General features: G+C 35.9%; 1 protein-coding gene across 1 annotated transcript in view; it reads left to right on the top strand.

Moving 5' to 3' along the window:
• Nucleotides 1-20785, top strand: part of LMBRD1 (LMBR1 domain containing 1) — a 108801-nt gene that overhangs the window by 84418 nt on the left and 3598 nt on the right. The gene's annotated exons all lie outside the window — the stretch shown is intronic.

Below are 20785 nucleotides of genomic sequence, written 5' to 3'. Positions count from 1 at the left end.
TATGAAAAAAATAAATTTGGAATTGGTTAGCAGGGTCAGCTCTGGACTATGACAGAGTAACAGGAAAAAGCATAGAATACAGGGTATCCCAGAGGAAGAAGTAACAAACTTTACCTGGAAATCACTGCAGCTCATCTCCTGAGAGCTGTGAGGGCCTCTGAACACAAAACTGAAGTGGCAAAAGTTTTGCTGAGTGAATAGAAGCAGGATCTGACTGAAGATAAGTTAGTGATAGATAAATTTCAGGGGACAGAGATGAAATTATCTGTATTTTTATAGAAGAAATCTGTATAGCTAGTATTATTCTCCATCAGTGCCTAGGTTGTCTGGGAAGGTGGGTTGAAGGATTAAAGTAGGATACAAAGCAAAGGATAGGCTGAGAGTTAGAGAATCAAGTGACCAGAGTTCAGGGTATATAGGGAAAGAAGGGAAGATACTAAAACTGGAAGAAAAGAACAAAACGAGATGAGACAGGAAAACAACATGAAGAAATAATAGTAAAATGTTTCTATTATAAACACGACTTGATTTTTCAGTTCTACTTTTGTAATGATTTTACTCCCAGATTTTTCCCTTTGAAATGTGCGTGCACACACACATGACAAGTAGGGTTGAGAGTTGAAATGCTTTGGGTTGTCACTTTTAGCTAAGGGAAAATAGAATGAAAAACTACTGTTGAGTTGATTTGTAATTTTTTTTAAGAGGGCACTAACCCTGAAGATCTAAAATGGGTTCTGTTTCTTAAATTCTTAGAATAGTATTGAAACCTTAGCAGAACAAATCAAAATTTCAAAATCAAGTTGCACTGGTAAGGGAGGCTTTAAATGCCCTTGTATTGCTGAATGGAATGAACTTATGTATTATAGATCAATAAGCTTTAGTCAAGTGATACATGTGGCCATAACTTTTTTATGAATCACATTCAGTGTTTTCCTTTTTCATTCTAATCTAATTTATGGTGGTTAAAGTACAAAAATATACCCTTCAGTTTTATGGATTTATTTTTCCAGAATTTTTTTGTTTTCTGGCTAATCTCTTAAATGTCACATTTGCCCGTGCATGGAGTTTCTGTCAATGATTAATGAACCCGACTAGTATCCGTGAGGATGTGGGTCTGATCCCTGGCCTTGCTCAGTGGGTTAAGGATCTGGCATTGCCATGAGCTGTGGTGTAGGTCGCAGACACAGCTTGGGTCTGGTGTTGCTGTGGCTGTGGTGTAGGCTGGCAGCTCCAGCTCCAATTGAACCCCTAGCCTGAGAACTTCCATATGCTGTGGGTGTGGCCCTAAAAAAAATGGATGGATGGATGGATAGATAGGTAAATAAAACTTGCCTGTGCATACTTGGAAGAGGATGGTAGAAGTATGATGATTGAATTTGGGGTGGAGCGGTAGATTTTTTAAGTGAATACTTTAAATAAAAATAATGATAGGCTCTAATAGAACTCTCCATCAGATTCAAAATTAAGATATCTTTGGATACTGTTGCTCATAGGAAAATATTAATCCTACTAATTCATATATAAAGAAATAAAATTGAGGTTTTTTTTTTTTTGTTGTTGTTTTTTTCCACTGTGCCTGTGGCACATGGAAATTCTCAGGCCAGGGATCAAACCCATGCCACAGCAGCAACCCCAGCTGCTTCAGTAGAGACTATACCAGATCCTTAACCCACTGTGCCACAGGAGAACTCCTGAGTTTTATATGTTAAAAAATCCTTCTTAAATGATAGGGGAAGATGAAGAAGCAAATTAGAAGATGAGATTTGACACAGAAGTGTGGGGATAGGGTGGAATGTTTGGTGACAGACTTTTAAGGCAGAATCCATTTGTAAGATAGGAAATCTCAGCATACAGAGAAAAAAGACAACACTATTTGTGACATGTTGGTGGGCACGTTGACTAGAATAGATGCCGCTATAATATTAACACCCAAAAGGCACTTGCTTATCTATTGCAAATAACAGCAATTTGGAGAATGGTTTTTAGATTTAGAAATAAAAATTATAATTTATAGTGTTATATGATGTTAAAGCAATAATTTCTATAAATACATATATTGATCTTTTACCAATATTAAGTATATTTTAGAGACTTTTTTCCTTAAGTAATATTGCGCTTGGAGTTCCCATCATGGCTCAGTGGAAACGAATGTGACCAGTATCCATGAGGATGCAGGTTCAATCCCAGGCCTAGCTCGGTGGATATAAGGATCTGGCATTGCCATGAGCTGTGGTGTGGGTCGCCGACCTGACTTGGGTTTGGCATTGCTGTGACTGTTTTGTAGGCCAGCAGCTGTAGCTCCAATTCAACCCCTTGCCTGTGAACTTCCATATGCCATGGGTTTGGTCCTAAAAAGACAAAAACATTGCAGTCCTATAACATTTAGTGAATGTTACAGTGTTTGAGAGTCATCTGAAAATAGTTTAGGTTCTTTTGTCTTTTTTTAGGGCCACACTTGCAACATATGGAAGTTCCCAGGCTAGGGGTCAAATTAGAGCTACAGTTGCCGATCTATACCACAGCTACAGCAATGCAGGGTCTGAGCCAGGCCTGTGACCTACACTACAGCTCATGGCAATGCTGGATCCTTAACCCACTGAGCGAGGCCAGAGATTGAACCTGCGTCAGTATCCTCATGGATGCTAGTCAGATTCGTTTCTGCTGAGCCATGATGAAAACTCCTAGGTTCTTTGTATTTAGAATAATCTCTTAAATGATAATGATTTAGTAGATTTATAAAGACTGCTTATCAGAGTTCCCTTCGTGGCTCAGTGGTTAACGAATCCGACTAGGAACCATGAGGTTGCAGGTTTGATCCCTGGCCTCAGTGGGTTAAAGATCCAGCATTGCCATGAGCTGTGGTATAGCTTGCAGACATGGCTTGGACCCCTCATTGCTGTGGCTGTGCTAGGCCGGTGGCTACAGCTCCGATCGGACCCTTAGCATTGGAACTTCCATATGCCGCGGGGGCAGCCCTAAAAAGACCAAAAAAAAAAAAAAAAAAAAGACTGCTTATCATACCATGTTTCTAAAGTTCTTTTAAAACAACAATGTTACTTAATTTATTCTTAGAAGTAATCCATTGTTTATAAGTTCAACGTGAGTCAGCTGAGCAAATTAGAAATCAGGTTTTAAATTTTGTATGCTATTATGGCAAAAGGACCTTTGCATTCTTAGTTTTGTGTTCTTTTATTGCCTCTTATTCTAATAAGCATGAATACACTGACAGTTTCTATGTTAATGTGAACAAAATAGATAAACACAGATTTATCAAAAGTAACAGAAAAGAAATATTTGAGTCCACATAGGAAGATGAATGATCAGTATCCCTTAGTGAACAGAGTAGTGGGGTAGATTTTGGGAAGACAAGAAAGCATCAGAGGAAACCTATGGTCCCTACCTTTGAAAAGGAAACAGCATAATGGATTTAGATATGAAAATAAATATTGTAATAGAAAAGTAAATGGAAAGCTGTAATGAAATTACAAATTGCTATGGGAAAGTAAAAGGGACAGTGGTTTACTCTGCAGTGTAACATTTTAACCAGACCCAAAAGCATAAGTTAAATCTAAATGCAGAAACAAACAAACAAAAAAGGCTATTCCAGGCAGAGAGGGAACTGCATTTACAAGCCATGAAAACAGATATATTTGGCATGTTATAGAAAAGTAAATTGTACCAGAGGCATTGACTATTTGGGAAATACAGTGAGGAGTGAAGCAAGATACTATATTTCCAAATGGTCGTTATTAAAAATCTTTGAACCCAGAGTTCCCAATGTGGCGCAACGTGTTAAGGATCCACCATTACTGCAGCTGTGACATAGGTCACAGCTACAGCTTGGATTCCATACCTGGCCCAGAAACTTCCATATGCCATGGGTACAGCCAGAAAAAAAAAGAAAAGAAAAAAAATCTATGAACCTGAAGCCTTACTTCTGCTGTCTTAGTTAATTATTTTATCTTTTCTTGAAGTAAACTTGTGTTGTCTAATTTAGACGTTAAAACAACTAGAAATGGGATGATCAGTATAAATCAAACTTGATTTTTATGAGTTATTCTGGTTAAGTATATTTGTTAATATATATATCCACCCTTAAAAAACATCAAGCAATTTATGGCTTTAGATTTTAGTATTAGAATATAATTTTACTAGGACAAATGGTTAAGATGACTCAAGTTAGATGATGCTAAAATAGAAACTGATATGTTAAACTAATCTATTAATCTATATAAATTACATAAAAACTGAACAGATCTAAAATTAAAGAGCTGAAGGAGGGTTATAATTATATATACTAAGTACAAAGGGAAAAGTAAGAATTATTTTGAATAACTAAAGATAATGTTGGAGAAAAGTTAATAAAGTAAAATGTGCGTTGATATCTTACTTTAGTTGAACACTGAGTTCTGGAGCAAACAAGCCTATTATCAAGGAGTGACTCAAAATGCATTCTCTGCAATTAAAACTCGTTTACCAAGATGTTTTGCATTTGTCAGTGATAAAAGCAGGTTGACTTGCAATACTTATCCTTCTGTTAACATTTATCTAAGATATTATGTCAAAGAATATTTTCCCCCTCATTTTTGGTATGAGAACTATAGAAATGGAAATAAAGGACACAGAGAGACATTTAAGTTGTAAACCATTTTAGAAATATAATCTAGAATCTTAAAGCAAAATAAGGAAACTTTAGTGAGGCCATCTAACTGGTTTAATACTCATTTCTTTGCAAATATAGAAACTAAACCCCTAAGAGATGAGTTAAAAGTTGATAATATGAGACTTGGGACTGCAATGCAGGTATCTAGATTTCAAGTCTCTTTTCTATGTTTAACACTTTTTTGTGTGTTTTGTTTGTGTCATCTGTCCTTTAAAAACAAAAGGTATTACTGCTTTTCTTGATGTAATTGAAATGGGCATTTGAAGCCAGGAGGAAATCAAAGTCACATGTAATATAAAGGAAAATCAGGTCAAAGAGCTTAAATGAGGTTATTTGAGAAGGAAACATGAGTCTGGACAATGAGAGATGAACAGAATATGATAGCCATATAGGATCCAAGGTAGTGTTACATGCAGTGATCATTCGTGTTGATGCTTCAGAGAGAGATTTACCAAACCAATCTTAAACCTTTGAGAATGTAATTTCATTAGGGTTGTATGGGCCGAAGTATTAGAGGATTAGGTGAAAAGATTTAACTATGAAGAAAATTTCTTATTCCGAGTGTGGTTTAGGTTTGGGATTTTTACCATCTTTTCTAAACAGCCTTACAAATCCCATGTGTTGAATGGCACATGAACTAAAAGCCACAGGGTAGTACTGAAAGTTGTGTGTAACTCTACTTTTTAATATGAGATCATACTGAATTGCATTCAGGAGCTAGCTATTTGGCTAGTTTCTCTTGAGTGTTTTCACAAAGTGCATATATCCCTAATTCCATAGGTCCATTTCCTTAATTTCATGCATTGAGGGAGAACATGGGGTTCAGGTTTGCTTATTTTGGGGTCGAGTCATTCACTGAACATCCAAGTAGAGATCTTGATTTGGGTATGGATATCTAGAGAAGTCTATGATGGCTTGGTGGGAAGGAAAGCTGTGAAGCTGGATGTGAGATCACCAAGAGGATGAACTGAAATGGAAAAGAGGTGCAGGGTGGAGCTCTGTGGCTGTCCAGTGTTAGGAGGTTAGAAAGAAGAACAACCAGCAATGGAGAACTAACAAGGAGGAAAATAAGGAATTATAGTTTCCTATAAGCCATGGGAGGAATGATTGACCATTTTGAGTTAAAAAAAAAAAATGGAGAGACTTTAAAAATATTTAAACAGATTATTACATTAGGGAAAAGGGGACTTTTGCAACAGGTAGAGGAGAGACTTTAAAAATATTTAAACAGGTTATTACACTAGGGAGAATGGGGCTGTTGCAATAGGTAGAGGATGAAAGTACTATAAATGGGATAAATGATATCTCAAAGTATGAACTATAGAGTAAATTTTTGAAGTACAATATCCACCTTAAAATTACTGAATTTAACAGCTATACTCTGGTTATATGAGAGAACATCTGTATTTTAAAAAGTACTGAGACAGGTGGCTGAGTAGAAGAACCTGGAGCTCATCTCCTTTCATGAGCACACTAAAATCACAACTAACTGCTGAATAGCCATCAAATAAGACTAGAAGCTACCAAAAAAAAAATGTTAGACATTCAGAGACAAAAAAAAAAAATCACAGCAAAATGGTAGGAAGGTCACACACATGATATAACCAATCCCATACCCACTGAGTCGGTGACCTAAAAACTGGAGAACAATTATATTGCAGAAGTTCTTCCACAAGAATGAGAATTTGAGGCCCCATGTCAGGCTCCCCAGCCTGGGGATCTAGCATTGGGAAGATGAGCCCCCATAGTATTTGTCTTTGAAGGCCAGTAGGGCTTAAACACAGGAGTTCTACAGGACCAGAGGAAATGGGGACTCTACCCTTGGAGGATGCACACAACATCTCTTGTGCACTGAGATGAAAGGAAAAAGTAGACTTGATAGGAGCCTGTTCCAGACTTATATGCTGGTCTTGGAACATCTTCTGGGGAGGTGGGGTGGGGTGGGGGGAGAAGCTGTGGCTCGCTGTGAGGACTAGGAGATTAGCAGTAGAAATAACAGGAAATATTTATCAGCATCAGCTCTCCTGGAGGCTGCCATTTTGGAACCAAGACTCCAGTGCTGGAACACCTCAGGCCAAACAACCAACAGGGCAGGAACTCAGCCCCATCTGTCAGCTAATAAACTACCTAAATACTTCCTGAGCCCACAGCCACCTCTAAACATACCCTTTTACATAGCCCTGGCCAACCAGAGGGATAAGATTCGGCTCCACCCATCAGTGCGTAGGCACCAGTTCCTCCCATCAGGAAGCCTACACAAGCCTCTAGGCTAGCCTCAACCACTATGGGGCAGACACCAAAGGAGGAAAACTATAGACTAACAGCTGCAGAACCTACCCTATGTCCAGCTGGTCCCTGAGCATTGAGTAGCAAGAGGGAAATGTACTGCTCGAACACATAGGACATCCCCTACAGAGGTCCACTTCTCTAAGGTCAAAAAACATAACTTTTCACATTCATAAAAATACGAATAGAAATTTAGACCAAATGAGATGGCAGAGAAATATGTTCCAGACAAAGGAGCAAGGTAAAACACCAGAAGAATAACTAAGTGATGTGAAAATAGGCAGTCCACCCAAGAAGGACTTAAGAGTAATGACTATAAAGATGATCCAAGAACTCAGAAAAAAAAAAAAAAAAAAAGATGGATGCACAGAGTGAGAAGTTACATGAAGTTTTGAACAGAGAGTTGGGGAATATAAAGAACAGCCAAACAGAATTGAAGAACACAATAACAAGTGAAAAATACACTTGAAAGAATCAATAGCAGAATAAATAAGGCAGAAGGATCGATGAGTGAGCTGGAAGACAGAAAATCATGAAAATCACTGATGTGGACCAGAATAAGGAACAAAGATGAAAATAAAGAAATAAGACAGTTTGAGACCTCTGAGACAACATCAGATGCAACAAAATTCTCATTATCAGGGTCTCAAGAAGGAAAAGTGAGAGAGAAAGAGCCTATGAAAATAGTTTGAGATAGTAGCTGAAAAATTCCCTAACATGGGAAAGAAAACAGTCACCCAAGTTCAGAAGCACGGAGTCCTGCACAGGAGTAACCCGAGGAAAAACATGACAAGACACATCATAATCAAATTGACAAAAATTAAAGACAGAAAAATTTTAAAAGCAACAAGGGGGCAACAAATAATATTCTAGGGAATTTCCATAAGGTTATCAGAGGATTTTTCTGCAGAAAATCTATAAGCCATGATGGAGTAGCACAATATATTTAAAGCAATAGAAGGAAAATTCCAAAATCTAGAATACTCTATCAAGTAAGTCTCTCATTATATTTGATGGAGAAATCAAAAGCTTTACAGACAAGCAAAAGCTGAAAGAATTTAGCAACACCAAACCAGCTTTACAACAAGTCCTAAAGGAACTTCTTTAGGCAGAAAAGAGGCCACATCTAGAAACAAAATTGAGAAATGGGAAAGCTCACCAGGACAGGCAAATGTACAGTAAAGTTAGGAAACCATCCACACACAACTATGATATTGAAACCAGTAATCGTGAGAGGAGTAGACTACAAATGCAGGATATTTGAAATTCACTTGAAGTTAAGAGATCAGAAACTTAAAACAATCAGGTATATTTATAGACTGCTATATCAAAACCTCATGGTAACTGCAAACCAAAATCTATAACAGATATATATGCAAAAAAAGAAAAAGGAATCCAAACACAATACTAAATAGCCATCAAATCACAAAGAAGAGAAGAGGAAGGAAAGAAAAAAGACCTACGAAAAAAATCCAAAACAGTTAATAAAATGACAGTGAAATCATACAATAATCACCTTAAACATAACTGGGCTAAATGCCCCAACCAAAAAACATAGAAATCCCAGAGGTAAAGTCATGCATCTATGGTCAACTATTCTATGACAAAGGAGGCAAGAATATACAATGGAGGAACGATAGTCTCTTCAATAAGTGGTTCTAGGAAAACTGGACAGCTACATGTAAAAGAATGAAATTAGAACATTCTCTAACTCCATGCACAAAAATAAACTCAAAATGGATTAAAGACATAAACTGCTAGAGAAAAACTATGCAGAACACTCTTTGACATAAATTTCAGTAGTGTCTTTTTGGATCCACCTCCTAGAATGTTGAAAATAGAAACAAAAATAAATGGGAGCTAATTAAACTTCTGCACTGCAAAGGAAACCTTAAAATAACAGAAAGACAATCAATGGGAGATATCTTTGCAAACAAAGTTACTGACAAGGGAATAATCTCCAAAATATATAAACATCTCATGCAGATTTATACCGAAAAAACACCTCCCCCCCAAAATAATGGTCAGAAAGAAGATCTAAGTACACATTTCTCCAAAGAAGATAGAGATGGCTGAAAAGCACCTGAAACGATGTTCAACATCACTAATTTAAAATTAGAGAAATGCAGATCAAAACTGCAGTGAGGTATCACCTCACACCAGCCAGAATGGCCATCATCAGTAACTCTACAGACAATAAATAAATGCTCCGGAGGGTTTGAAAAAGAGGGAAACTTCCTACATTGTTGGTGGGAATATAAGTTGGTGCAACCACTATGGGAACAGTATGGTAGTTCCTCAAAAAACTAAAAATAGAACTCCTATATGACCAGCAGTCCCACTGCTGGGCATCTATCCAGAGAAGACCATAATTTGAAAAAATACATACACCCCACTGTTTACTGCAGCACTATTTACAGTAGCCCAAGACATGGAACCAACTTAAATGCCCTTCAGCAGAGGAGTAGATAAAGATGTGGTACATATATACAGTGGAATATTACTCAACATAAAAAGGAATGAGATAATGTCATTGCAGCAACATGGATGGATTTAGAGATTATCATACTAAGTGAAGTAAGCCAGACAGAGAAGACACATAGCATATATCACTTATATGTGGAATCTAAAAAAGCTGCAAATGAACTCATATATAAAACAGACACACAGACATAGAAAACAAATTTATGATTATCAAAGTGGAAAGTAGGGGAGGGATAAATTAGGAGTTTGGGATTAACATATACACACTACTATATAACCGACAAGGACCTACTGCATAGCACAGGGAACTATACTCAATATTTTTTAGTAAACTATAAGAGAAAAGAATCTGAAAAAAAAATTTTTGTATGTAACTGAGTCATTTTGCTTTACATTTGAAACTAATGCAGCATTTTAAATCAACTATACTTCAATTTTAAAAATGCATGAAAGTTGCTACCAAAAACATTAAAAAAAAAAATGCTGAGCTGTTAGTGTGTATCATGATAAAAAGTAGGAAAAAAAACGCACATGAGAACCACTATACACCACCAGATGGCTACTGTTTTAAAAACTGATGGTACAAAGTGCAGACCAAGTTACAGAATTACTAAGGATAACCATTTCTAATTACCATTTTGAGGGTATTATACATTATATTATTTATGTAATTTACATTATTTGTGTGCTTTTATGGAGTTCTCTTGTGGCCTAGCAGTTAAGGATTCAGCCTTGTCACTGTTGTCATATGGGTTTGATCCCTGGCCTGGGAACTTCAGCATGCTGCAGTCAAGGCCAAAAAAAAAAAGCAAACCAAAAAAAACTCCTCATACTTCTATATGTTATTTTTCTTAGACTCCAAAAAGCTAAATGTATATGCCCAGTGGTTCAACATGATATATTTTGCCCCACAAAATGATGTGTTTTCAATATAAGAATTAGTGTAGAATACAATGTATGCTATCTAGTATTTCCCTAAACAGTTTAGATTAAAAGATATAACTTCTTGTGAAAGTGAGTTGATCTTTTGTGTTTATTTTCAGTTATCAACTGCTACAAAATAATTCTTCTCTCACATTTTCCTGTCACTTCCAGTATAAATTTCTAGCATCAAATAAACCTTGATTTAATTATAGGCATATTCATTCATGGAAAATGAATCATTCTTTGACCTGGTTTACAGAATCTATTTCTTTTGAGGCTCTGCAAAAAAAAGGCAACAACAAAAAACAGTTTAAATCCTCAAATAGTATATTAAAAACTCTTCAGAAATTAAACTTATAAGGCACAGTAATACTTCTTGATATTTTAAAATAATCCACCAGTTTAAATGCAAAGATGCTAGTCTCTATTGGATAATATAATAAACTTTCTTAAACAACTTAAGATATTTTTATAAATTCCTCACCTAATTTTTTTAAGATAGCAATTTTTACACTTTCTTATCTGAAGCATTTGCTTTGAAAGCTATGAGCTGAACAGGAGAATTTTCTAATCAGAGTTGTATCTTACAGTATCAGAAACTTAGCCTTCATTCTGCACATTTGCCATATTGACTCTAACTCCAACATATTATCCAAAAATTCCAGGGCAGTGTATTTTAACAACTCAAAATAGCCTATCTGAAGTTTAAGCCATTCCCAAATGCTGCTCAATAAATTTTAAAAGCTTTTTGATCCTATAAAATGTTGGAAACTGACACCAACATCATGTTGCTAATATTCTGTAATTCCGGGCACAGCTGCATTTCCATGGCATATGGATGTTCCCAGGCTAGGGGTCCAATCAAAGCTGTAGCTGCCAGCCTCCTCCAGATCCACAGCAACACGGGATCCTAGCTGTGTCTGCGACCTACACCACAGCTCATGGCAACACCAGATCCTTAACCCACTGAGCAGAGCCAGGGATCGAACCTGGGTCCTGGATGCTAGTCGGATTCATTAACCGCTAGGCCATGACAGGAACTCCCCTGTCCTTACTTTAAATACTACTGAGGACCAACACAAATGGTTGACTTGCTCCAGGAAATAATTAATTCCTGACTGTGAAACAACAAAGATAGCTTAATTAATTGTCCAAGAAAGGGAGTTCCCATTGTGGTGCAGTGGTAACAAATCCAACTAGTATCCATGAGGATACAGGTTTGATCTCACCTTGCTCAGTGGGTTAAGGATATGACGTTGCCATGAGCTGTGGTGTAGTTTGCAGATGCGGCTCAGATCTGGCATGGCTGTGGCTGTGGTGTAGGCCAGCAGCTGCAGCTCCATTTTGACCCCTAGCCTGAGAGATTCCATATGCTGTGGGTGCAGCCCTAAAAAGAAAAAAAAAATTGCCCCAAAAGACTTGATTTTCAAGATTTCTTATTTCATTGCATCCACCAGTCCAAAACCTGTTATCATAAACTTAGCCCAATTCTAGCCAGTTCCTCACCTTGTAAGACCTTAATTAGAGGGTCCAACCCTGGTAAACCCCTTAAATCTTACAAATACCCCTATCTTCCCCGTCTTGATGTCCCTCACTGCAGTTAGTAGCTTTACTTCATCAGTGAAATTTTCTAAGTAGTGTTTTGGCGATTTGACAGTTGACAGTAAATAAGCCTAGTTATGCTAGATAATTTAAGAGGAATTTAATAATTTAATCAAGAAATTCAGAATGTTAGATTTCTGTTCCTAACTTCTAACTGCCATCTGGTTTATCTGTGGAAATGTATGTCCTGCCAACCCATCAGACCTCAGACAATAAGAAACAACTGGATATTTACCCATCCAGTGAGGATATTTGAAATAACATTATATACAATGTAATGAGATTGTGTGTATACACACACACACACATATATATTATATATTTTCACATAGAAAAATACACACCATCTGATGCATATAGGTGGAAGAATGTATATGCTGTCTCATGTTTTATGCTTTTGTATATAAAGAAGATATAAAAAATCAGGCTGCACCTTAGGGAAATGTTGACTAAAGGCAAGAAGTAAATATTCACTACTTTTGTTGTTTTTGTTAATAATAGTTTTTATTCCATAATTAAGGAAAAAACACCATTAAGCCTTTTTTTTTTTTTTTAACCTTTTTTTTTCTACTGTACGGCTTGGTGACCCAGTTACACATACATGTTTTCATTCTCTTTTTCTCACATCATCATGCTCCATTGTAAGTGACTAGACATAGTTCTCAGTGCTACACAGCAGGATCTCATTGCTAATCCATTCCAAAGGCAATATCTGCATCTCTTAACCCCTAGCTCCCAGTTAGTCCCACTCCCTCCCTGTACCCCTTGGCAACCACAAGTCTGTTCTCCAAGTCCATGATTTTCTTTTCTGTGGAAAGGTTCATTTGTGCCATATATTATATTCCAAATGTAAGTGATATCATAATGGTATTTGTCTTTCTCTTTCTGACTTACTTCACTCAATATGAGAGTCTCTAGTTCCGTCCAGGTTGCTGCAAATGGCATTAAGCCTTTTTTTTTTTTAAGATGAAAACAATGAGAGACAAGATAGTGGCATGCATATAGGCCTAGTAGCTACTGATTAGAGAAGTGTTTTTCTTTCAGTTTGTTGAGAAGTGACAGTGGGGCGGTAGTTCCTGAGACTTTGAAAAAATGATTCCTGAATTCTTGGTACCATCTTTTTCCAAGAATTTGAAATGTTTCTTGCTACCTTCTAAGGTTCTAGGAAATTTTGTTTAGAAGTCAAGCTAAGTAATAGTGTTCATGACATTATCACTAACAGTGGATTCAGGTAATTTTTTTTTTTTTTGATTTACCCACCCATACTTTCACATACAGGAAAAGAACTATTGAAAATGGTGTTTTGCAAGAGATACTTCTGTTTAAAACTTGTTTTATTAAAGGAGTTACTGCACTAGTTTACGCTTGTTGTTTGATTTATACAATTATAAATAAAAATTTCATTTTAAGGAAAGCCAGTTTTAATAGGCTAAAAAGGGTTTTCATTAAAGACTTAGCCGTATGGGCTGAGGTAAAAAAGGGATGCTGATGCCTTGCTGTATTTGTTAATGTCTCCTGTGGTGTTGTGTGCTCAAGTGCTCTTCCTGTGCTTTTCATTTAATATCTACTATGGGCCTGACACTATTCTAGGTACTAGGGCTGCAACAGTGAACAAACTCAAATTCTCTTTCCCCATGGGTCTTCAGATGGTAAATATTAATGGAAAAAATAAAGAGCCAAAGGAGGGTTATGTGGTTCTCAGAAGGAGCAATGATTTGAAATTAAATAGAATAGAAAGGAAACACATACTGAGAAGCTGACATTTGAGCTTAAGAAAGTAAGGAGCACAGGCAGATACCTGGGGGAAAGCACTGCAGATCAAGGTGATAGCAGGTGCAGGGTGAGAGATGCTAGAAGAGGTAGAGGAATAGCATGTCATCAAGTATAAGGACCTCAGCTTTTACTTAGCTGGAAAGTCTAGAAGATTGTGTGCAGATGACTTAATGTGGCTTATATTCACAAGGGATCACTTTGGCTACTATGTTGCATATAGACTAGGGTGTGGCAAACTTTTTCTGTAAAGGACAGATAGAAAACATCTTAGGCTTTGTGGGACATGCAGTAGTGTCTCATACTACTCAGCTCTGCCACTGCACCAGAAATCTGCCATAGACAGTACATTTTGGATGGCTGTGGCTATGTTCCAGCAAAACTTAAATAAGTGGTGGACTAAATTTATCCTTTAGGATTATAGTTTACCAGCCCTTGAGATAGACCATAATAAACCAAGGGCAAAATCCAGTTGGCAGGTGACTTTTGTAGGAATCCAAGGGAGAGCCGGTGATGGTGGTCAGATTCTGGAAATATTTTGAAGATAGCGTCAGTAGGATTTTCTGAGTAGTTTAGTATAGGCTTTAAGAATGAAAGGGGTTATACCTATGGTTTCTAGAGTTTAATTTTAAAATGTTACTTAATATTTTATATTCTATTTTTGATAATATCTAGAATAATTTTCTTTAAAATCTGTTTGCAGCTGTTAAGGCTATCTTTTTAAAATTTCTTTGCGCCTGTTTGATTTTATTTTGTTCTTGGACAAGAAGCCTAATAACTTTGCAGTCTACTATTGGTTACTGCACATTTTTTCGTTAGTTTTCCATTATGGCCAAAAGCATCTGTGTAGTTGTAACATGATGTGTAGGTTAAGGCGGTACCTGGTGTTCAGAGGAAGAAAGCAAAGATGTTTGCGTGTTATCTGCAGGTACCTATGAATGGAACTTACCAACCATATGAAAATAATATACAGAGCCATTTTATTTTGGCAATATGCTTATTAAATTGTTTAAAATAAATAGTTCTTGGGCAAGTACAAACTATTAGTTAAGGACTTTGACTACACTTCCTGACTTCACTGTTACTTTACCTCACATGCTTCGAAGCACAGTTATCTTCATTCACTTTTTCTCTTCACCTAATCAGTCGCTAAGGGATGGATGCAGTCTGCTGCCATAGTGACTGACCCTCACATCTTACCTAAATGACATCTCACATGAATTGCTGTACCTTTTAAGTAGTGCTCCATTCTGATTCACACTACACAGTGCTGTTAGCATAATTGTCTGAAACAGTGGTTATCAAAGTTTTGCGTACATCAGAGTCACTCCTTGGAAGGCTCATGAAATATAAATTACAAAATTTTTGCTTCAGTAGATCTACAGAGGGACTCTTGAATTTTCTGATAGTTTGGTCTGGAAACCGTGCTGCAGGAACTGCTGTCCTAAAGTCCTCTGATAATGCTATTCCTCCAGTAGGGACCTTAGGTTCTCTCCCTACACCGTCTGATGAATTTGGCCAAGGATTGAAGGATTCTACTCTTAACACATCATACATGTTTCTAACATTTTAAAATACATTTTCTGAACGTGGCCGTCTTTTCCGTCTTTGTTCTTCACCTATTTGTTCTTTAAAATATCACCGCCAGTTTCTATCCAGCTTCTCCCATCTTTATCAGTGAGAATCCTGGCCAACTTACAGGGTTTATTTCAAACATGACCTTTTTTGAACCTCCAAACATATATGCAGTTTCTTTTTTTTATCCTTTGTATTCCCATAGCATTTATACATCTTATGACATGACCTTACTCTGTCTTAGTGTCATTTATATATCTTATCTGTATCCTACTCTTTTATAGGAATCTAAGCTCCTTGGGATAAGGAAGCATGTATACATAGTACTATATGTATGTAGTATATTTTTTTCTTTTGTTCAACCAACATTTGTTGAATGTTGGTTCTGCATTCTAGAATGAACCACATTTTTTTTCATTTGTTCCTTTTTATTTCTCTGAAGAAATGTTATTAAAGTGACATAAGATTAATATCTACCTAGAATCTTGTAGTTTCTTGCTCACCTTATCTGTTGGATGAAACCCACTGTATTCACTTCCAAGTACCTACCAATTCCTTTTCTTATTTGGGTCAGTTTTCTAATTCTCTTCAGCTCTATTGTCTTAATTTCTGCTCATTGGACTTCTGATGGTTTATAATGATAAACCATATCTTCTTTCTTGATTTCTTTCCCCAAGCTCTTACTTTTCTTAGGGATAAAAAAAGAAAAGAAATGCTTTGTGTGAAATACATATCTGTAAAGTCCTTGTAATCTGAAAAGTATTTTATCCTCAGCAGTTGATAGAATTGATGGGTAGTTTTGTACTTAGAATTCTACGTAAGGGATCATTTCCTTTAGAACTTTAAAGACATTGCACCAGCCGTGTTTCATTTTTAACTGGTAAGGAATCTTGTGCCAATCTATTTTTCTTTTGAAGTTAATTTGACAGTTACTCTTTTCTCCATTTTCTCTTTAGGAAGCTCTTGTTCACTAGTTGTTGGATGTCTTCAACTGGTCATCTGTCTCCTCTCATTTCATATCTTCTGCCTACTATTTTGCTCTAGATTCCTAAGTCTGTATTTGGCTTTATCTTCACACTACACCCTATTATTTCATACATTTTTACTTTTGTTGAGGTACTTTATTCTGATTTTTCTTTTTCAAGCATCTTTGTTTTATGTATTTTAATATCTCCTTCAGCATATGAAGATACTAAGTATTTTCCTTAATTGTTTCCTTTAAGTAAGATTGCAGTTCTGTTTATCTTGAAACAGTTCCATTTATCTTGTTCCTTCCCTTCATGCTGATGGTTTTCTGTATAAGTCTTATGATCCATTCATATTTATGTTAATTTGTATTTCACTATTGGGAATGAGAAAGCCTCATCAGTAGGGACTCTGTGACTGGAGTTCCTTGATCCTTAAATTACCTCTTAAAATAAATGAGAGGGAAACGAGTTGTTTTACTGGACAGCTTTTAACTGTCTTTCCATCTTCCAGAATATTGCAGAATATCTTATCATTGGATGGCCTACCTCTCATTCCCTTTGCTGCTAAAGGTTCTACTGGCTTTATTCCTATACTCTAACTTTAATGAGGTCCTGGGAAGGACATGAAACAAATAACTGCTGAGTTTGTCCTCTTGAACCAGAAAGTTTGTTTCAATAAGTTAAAATAGTTCCTCCTGGTTAAGTACTATAAACTTAAAATCTTTTACTTGACAAATAATAACTTTATGTTGATAGCCTCATTCAGTTTAATTCCACCCATCAAATAAGTAAAGCAGTAGTGAGGTTAGAGATGAGATAGATTTATTACTTATAGGTCTTGACATACCATGATCTCTAGCATCTGTATTTCATTCCAGATAAGTGAACAGAGAGGAAACTAAAGTATTAGCCAGAAGGCAGCTTATTAATTTACCATAGTAAGTGTAAGTGTTAAACTACAGGCTCAGGGTTTGTAAATCCTCACCAAAGAGAAGGAAACTGTATGGAAAGCCTAGTTTATGATTGTGCAGTTTCTAGGTAGGTGTGGGGTCAGAAGAGGGCCTCATCGATCTTATTGGCTCATACTATCCAGCTGAGAAAGCCTCATGTATTGTGTCCATTGTCAAGTGAGGTTGCCATGCAGACCAGAAAATTGAGTATTGATCAGAGCATCATTTTTCTTGGGTTTTACCTGAGATCCAGAAAGTCTGCTGATGTTGAAATTCTTTTTCTAGGTGACATTTTGATTGTGTTGATAAAAGTTCAACTAAGACAAGTTAACTAAGCATAAAGTTTCTCAATTTTCTGCAGTCCACACTAAAGCCAACCTAGAGTTTGTAAAACTTCTCAACCACTTTTTGTAGATCCTTGCATAAGGATGCTAATTCTTAAAATGTCCATCTTTTTTTTTTTTTTCTTTAATTCACATGTAGAATTCTCTCTAAATTCCCAGGTCTGTTTATCTTACCACTTTCCATCACAAGCAGATATTATCTCAGTGACACAAAGAAAGTTAAATGACTCCAGAATCTCACAGTAAATATAAGTGGCAGACTCAAGAACTAAATCTTGGTTTTCTGTCTCTACTATTTTCTACTAGGCCCTTTAAACTACTGTCATTTTATGAAAAAGATGAAGTAGTAGAAATCAGCTGTTTTATGTTTGACTATCTGGGAAAGTAAGATTAATTGATAATAAGTTTCATTAATTTAGGGTTCACTAATACAGTTTGGGATTGTTTCTACATGTAATATGCTAATGCTTACCTTTGTAACTCTCTTACAAGTTGTGTGTGGCCAATTACATTTCATATGATCAAGACAAATGAAATCAGGTGTATTTCTTAGCAATGTATATTTTAGTGCCTTTGAAACACATTATACTTTCTAATACATACTGGTTCTTAAAAATGATCACTGTGAAACTTATTCTTTACAAAATACAAAACACTGTCATCTTTATTAGCCCGATACAGTTTATATATTCATAAAATATAATAAATCCATTTCCTTTAGATTATCTATGGTTTTTCGATGTTCACCAATGCTTTCTTTCCCTTTTACCCAGCAGTTAAGATTTAAGAAAACATTGATTTAGCTGTATATCATTTGTTAAATTTCAATATAAATATAAAATTTTGGTTTTTATTGCATGTTTTAAATTTTTTCCCATCTCTTTTCTTATTTGGATGTATGTTGCTAGTTTCTCAAATCTTTTTGTACGTGCATATTTTATATGCTATAAATCCACTTGACAGCAATGATTAACTGGGATTCTACTCCCCAAACCTCAGATCCAACCTTCCTTTTTATCCCAACAGTTCGTGTTTGCACATGGATTGTCTCCTGGCTTGATGGACCTCTTTCTACTCTATTCCCTCTGCCAACCTACAGTGCATTCATTATCTCCTTTCTTAAAAATTATTTGATAAATAATTTCTAATCACATAACTATAAAGCCTGAGATCCTTAGCCTGTTTAGAGTTAAGATTTTCATGTTTTTTATATTCAATAGTTGCAAGAAACCAAGTTAGCATAATCACAGGTAACCCTAAGAAAGGAAGTGGTGTTCTAAATTGCCCACTCTTCCCTCAGGTTGTTTTTGGTTGTTTGTTGTTTGTTTTTTTGTCACTAGTCAAAGAAACTGCTTTAAAATTCTCCATAATACATGAATTTTCTCAAACACCCTCTCTTCATGTGTATATATAATACAAGGATTTGTTTATAAAGTGCAAATATAGAATTAATTCCAAGCTGTTTTCAGGTGAAGGTATAACATGATTAATGAGGGCTTAAATCAGCATTAAGTATAGTTTTTCAAAATATATTTAAAGTAGATGGTGCTATTCATTATAATGAATAACCAAAGTTATCTTAGTGGCAGTCAGCATACATTAACAATGACAGAACCAGTGGTCTAAAAGAAACAAAGAAATATATAAAATCTTACTGGGTGTATTTATAAAGGTTTCTGGTACATGAAAAACAAAGGTCTAATTGTACTTTCTGTTAGTTATTCATCAAGTTTGATGATAAGTGAGACTAGATGGAGGAGGGTGGGTAGCAGCATTCAGATCTTTTGATTTTATCCATGTACTCCAGATGCCCTTTCTTAGCTTCTTAAATTTTAATCTTTTTTTGTATGGCATCTCGTTATCAGAAAAACAATTGAACCCCTATTTTTAGTCTTTCATTGTAGACATTCATTCTTTGGTTTAATGGAAATTTTTATGTGTTCTTTGGAGGAATAACAGCCGGAAGTCTCCTAAACACTTCTGATTTTAGAACAAAATCCCTAAGTTCAGCAATTCACATTTCCTTTGAAGGTCAAATCAAGTTCAAAACACTTATAATAGTTTTCTAGATAACTATAGAAAGACATCCTAGATAGCCTAGATGCCTGTGATTCAGGTGAGCATCTGGAAGGTGGCAGATGGTGAGGGGAGAAAACCCCTTCATATAGTCAGTGTGGAATCATCACTTGAACATTAAATACATGCATGGGGATTATTAACCAAAATTCTTCTGTGGACACATGCCATTTTATATAAACATAATTATAATGCTATTTATGTATACATATAAAGGTAGCTAAAAAGAACTGTTACACACTTTTTAACAAACCGGAACACCAACGATGGTTTTACTTTTTTTCTCTTGTTAGAAGGTTTTTGTCAAAATTTTACCTTCGAAAGTGGTAAACATGTAAAACAATGTGATAGGAGATATATTTAAGAAACAGATTTTTTTTTCGTTGTGGGCAAAGTAGTCAGTGGCTATGGCCAATTTAAAATTCACAAAGTGGATTATTAGACCTCTGGGAGAAGTGATTTGATTTTACTTGCTTTTGCCAGCTTAGCCTGCATCCTATAATCCCTGTTCTGGCCCTGAGATTTCTAATTCAGACAAGTTCTGACTCCCCAAGTATCTTTAGGTATGGAAATGAGTAATAGAACTTTTATTTTTTAAGTTTAGATCATTAACAATGTTGAGAAAGTGAGTAACTTTTAAAAAACAGGGTTATATTTATACAGTAGAACTAATACAATACTTAAGCCATGAAAGAAAGATACTGTTCATGTTTTTAAAATAGTTTTGTGAACAGGCATTTTTTTATACAGCCCGTTTCTTCATTTCAAATTGGTTATTTTTATTTAAATTTGTATTACTTTTTAGCTGGTATCCTGTTATGGAATAAGACATAATTTAAACTTCACCAATTCAGAGTTCCTGTTGTGGCTCAGTGATTAACAAATCCATCTAGGAACCATGATGTTGCAAGTTCAATCCCTGGCCTCACTCAGTGGGTTAAGGATCCAGCATTGCCAAAGCCGTGGTATAGGTCATAGATGTGGCTTGGATCTTGCTGTGACTTTGGGGTAGGCCGGCAGCTACAGCTCCGTTTAGACCGGTAACCTGGGACCCTCCATATGCTGTGGGTGTGGCCCTAGAAAAGACCAAAAAAAAAAAAAAAAAAAAAAAAAATTTCACCAACCCCATTTTTATCTGTTTTG

The sequence above is a fragment of the Sus scrofa genome, chromosome 1, assembly GCF_000003025.6.
Source record: "Sus scrofa isolate TJ Tabasco breed Duroc chromosome 1, Sscrofa11.1, whole genome shotgun sequence".
In the NCBI taxonomy this organism is placed as follows: Eukaryota; Metazoa; Chordata; class Mammalia; order Artiodactyla; family Suidae; genus Sus; species Sus scrofa.
Note: the sequence above shows the minus strand (reverse complement) of the source record. Positions and strands in the feature narration are given on the sequence as shown.